Source organism: Procambarus clarkii, chromosome 9 (genome assembly GCF_040958095.1).
Source record: "Procambarus clarkii isolate CNS0578487 chromosome 9, FALCON_Pclarkii_2.0, whole genome shotgun sequence".
Lineage (NCBI taxonomy): Eukaryota > Metazoa > Arthropoda > Malacostraca > Decapoda > Cambaridae > Procambarus > Procambarus clarkii.
In genome coordinates, this window is record NC_091158.1 from 33017303 (window position 1) to 33021878 (window position 4576).

Genomic DNA, 4576 nt, shown 5'->3' on the forward strand with positions numbered 1-4576 from the left:
ATATATATATATATATATATATATATATATATATATATATATATATATATATATATATATATATATATATATATATATATATATATATATATATATATATATATATACATATATATATATATATATATATATATATATATATATATATATATATGTATATATATATATATATATATATATATATATATATATATATATATATATATATATATATATATATATATATATATATATATATATGTCGTACCTAGTAGCCAGAACGCACTTCTCAGCCTACAATGCAAGGCCCGATTTGCCTAATAAGTCAAGTTTTCATGAATTAATTGTTTTTCGACTACTTAACCTACCTAACCTAACCTAACCTAACTTTTTCGGCCACCTAACCTAACCTAGCCTATAGAGATAGGTTAGGTTAGGTTAGGTAGGGTTGGTTAGGTTCGGTCATATATCTACGTAAATTTTATCTCAAATAAAAACAAATTGACCTCATACATAATGAAATGGGTAGCGTTATCATTTCACAAGAAAAAAACTTGAGAAAATATATTAATTCAGGAAAACTTGGCTTATTAGGCAAATCGGGCCTTGCATAGTAGGCTGAGAAGTGCGTTCTGGCTACTAGGTACGACATATATATATATATATATATATATATATATATATATATATATATATATATGCAATTGACGATCACAAAAGGCACTTTCCTAAGGCGAAACCAAAAATTATTAACTCATTGGTGGTACCTTATGCGAGTGGACTTGAAAAATTGTCTCTGATTTTTAAGAAACTTAATATAAATTTGGTGTTCACTAATAGTACGATCAAATCCAATTTAATAAAAAAACTCCCCTGATACAGCAGGTTGTGTGTATTCGATTCCCTGCAATGATTGTGATTCTGTGTACCTTGGACAAACAGGAAAGTCCTTACAATTGTGGTTGTCACAACATGCTTATAGTATTAGAACTGCCCAAATGTCTAATGCATTATATCTACATACGAGTTTATGCGATCACAATATTAACTGGAATGGGGCAAAAAGCATTACCAATTGTGGGGATTTCGTGGAACGGAATTTGATTGAGTCTGCTCTAATCAGTCAGTGTCCAAATCTTCTTAATGTTAGTACTGGAATGTACAAACTTGATCCATTTTTAAGTTATAATATTGCACAACAGTTTAAGAAACAACTCTGATAGAGAGGCTTACAATGTCTCATTATAATTGTATATTCATATATTGTGTGTTCATGAGGCTTTTCTTTAATCTTTCATCCTTATTCTCTGACCGCTTAATCCTCTTTGACCATTCTAAGCTAAGCTATACCTGTTTTTGGTTAATTACACCTGACCAACCCTTGGGATGGGGTGGTCAGGTGTCGGCCTATATATCTTCCCCCCTTCTCCCTTCTCCATAGTCAGTCTGGTGTTGACAAAGGCTTTAACAAAGCCGAAACGTTCACCTCATTTCATATTTCTCTGTGGATTTTCCGCATATATATATATATATATATATATTTATATATTTATATAGATAATTCATAGACATCAATAATATTAATAATATAGTTACTGGGCACTTAGCCTATCACCAAATACTGGTATTTTTATATATATATACTCTCTCAATAACTGATCATATTAAAGTCTCATGAAAGACATTCTCAACACAGTAAATTCATCAATTACTCCGGGTGCCTGCACACACCAATAATAGTAATAAATTCTGTGAGCACTCTATATAGTCCCACTCTGCACACTGGTGCCTTACTGTGACATAGGTGAGCCTTGCTCACGACATACAAAATACTCTGGCTAAATTATATAGCTGACTAAAGGGGAATTGGGAGGGAAACTAGAATCACCTACTTCCACCTATCCTCCGGTGAGAGTTGAGTTGCAGCTCCTTGTCCAGGCTCCTGCCTTGTGTAGGGAACGCCCCCACACACACCCTGTCGTGTCCTCCAGGAACTCAATCAACGTTCCACCATAAACGCGTCGTCTCCGTGCCTTTTCACTGCAGGTCCGTGCTCCTCCTCGACTTCTTGTAGGGTTGGAGTCGGTCTCCTGGCCGTCAACTTCTCCTCCCAGCTACGGCTGCCTGCCTACGTCTCGACTGCAGTCGTTCGGATTCCCGATTAGTGTCTTCTTCACTGCTTCCCAGTGGATTGGCCCAGCCGCTACGTCGTCACTGTGAAGCTATCAGACGTCCCAGACGATACTGCCTAGACTTCACCTGCACAGCACCCGATCCTGGAGCACTTGATGCTCAATATTCCGTCAATTCCCTCTTCGGTCCACACATGGAATGAAGGAAGACCTCTGGCGTACTTGCAGACTACGGGTGACGCGTAAGATCCACGGGAGTGGCGTGTTACTATCAGATGGACAGGATCAATCTTTCACACATCCGACCACCTTGACGTGTCGTGTCAGACTGATTCCCTCACGGAGGATTGGCCCAGCCACAACGTCATCACTGTGAAGCTATCAGCCGTGGCATACGTCGCTGCCTAGACTTCACCTGCACAACACCTGTCCATGGAGCACATGTTGCTCAATATTCTGTCAATTCCTTCTCTGGTCCAACACATGAACGAAGGAAGACCCCACAGGTGATGGCAGACCACGGGTGATGCGTAAGTCCTCCGGAATCGGGGTAAACTGCCCAACTGACAGGACCCCCCAGCGCACGTCCGACCTCCTTGATGTGCTGTCTTAGACTGATGGCGCCACCGCTGCGTGATGACCGGACCCCCCTTCCTTCATGACGTCATATTCGCCACTTGAGGTTTTCATTGGCTCCCTGTGCCACATCGCTGTCGGTGACCAATCTGGTGTCACTGACGTCACACAGTTTTGGCGGCAAAACAGAGAAGCCAGCGCCATGTTGGCTTCCTAAAGGGCCTAAATCACAGGCCAAAATACTCTTCATTTACAAATTTCTCGGCAAGGCGAGAACACTACATTCTCCCACATATATCAAACTGATGCCTGCGACGTAGAGAACGCTCGGGTAAAGTGGACATGACTCTTACTGCTGGCGTGGGAGAAATATAGGGGGGGAACACCGTCACAATATATATATATATATATATATATATATATATATATATATATATATATATATATATATATATATATATATATATATATATATATTTTTTTTTTTTTTTTTTTTTTTTAAATATAGGAAGGGAGTACCACCTCTAGCTGGAAGAAGGGGGACCCATAGCCTCGGAGGAAACCACGCATAACGCATTAGAGGGAATGTTTAGATCCCCTCCAATACAGTTTCTGTGTGCTTTTCTCCTACCACCCCCTTCCTTGAATATTTTTTGTGCTTTATTATGCATTTGATGGTTACAAGATATACATGGGATGATACAAAAATAATAATGCAAAAAGGTGCTTAAAGGTTATGGATCTCTTGAAGGACACAACAATGGGAAACATTGATGAATGTCACAGACGGGTTCGATCATTGTTGCAAGTCAAACACTTCTTCGAATTCCTCTGAAGTTGGACTAGTGCCCAAGACGCAACAGGCATTTCCCCTCTGAATCGCAACACTGAGGCGCTGGAACAAGAAACTTTTTGCTCTCTGGTCTTTTGTAGCGCTGATCAATTTGTCCCCCAATTCCTTCAGGAACTTCAATGCACATTTTCCCCACGAACCGAGGGTCTCCGAGCCGATCGGAACAAAGCTGTAGCAGTGTGCTAGACCTCTGTATTTAATAATTTTCTGCGATTCCCTGAAAGAAGCAGCACCACCGCTTTCACGTGTGCTGTAGTGGAGGTAGGTACTGGCCAGTGTGGCAGCGCACGTGTAGTCCCATACCACTTGCTTACCATCCTTCCAAGGTAGCAAGGTGACCCCATCAGGGCGCTTCTGAGGGTCGTTAGGTCTGGATAAGTGTGGTTCTCTTTGTGCCGGGCAGCGGGCTGTGGCGAGGCTCCTCTTGATGATGTCGTTGACTTCTTCATGTCTTGCAATTTTACCCTGTGATTTACGACATACCAGACCATGACGACCATATTGGTCTGCCATCGCAGTTCCGCAGATGCACCTATGTTCGGTGAGGATGGGGGCGGCAAGGCGAAGGGCAACTCCAATGCGGAGAGCGTCATGACTGAGGCGAGTTCCCAGGGCTGCATTGGGCACAGCAAATAAAAAATCCCCGGCGTGGGGTGCTGTTACCGCTAGGAGGCGGGCTTTGTTTTCAGCATCAGCGTTGTCAATCATTGCTGTGACAGTCTTTTCCATTATGGGGCTATCCCAGTGGGCCTGCTTGTGGTCTTTTGGGACTTGTGGTCGGGGTTGAGGGTGTGCAATGGTGTCCCATTGTCTGGCTGCTTCGATGAACGTTTGATCATGAGTTCCCGCTGTCTCTCTCATACGCTCTGGTAGGATCTGCCCTACCAATTCGTTGGCTGCTGTACATGAGGATAAGAATGCTGGAAGTGCTACCTCAGTTGCTTTTCGTATGCCTATCCCTCCAAATCTCACTGGTAGTGTTGCTTGGTCCCACTGACTGTCATCTAAATCTAGGTTGAGCGCCTTCCTGAATATT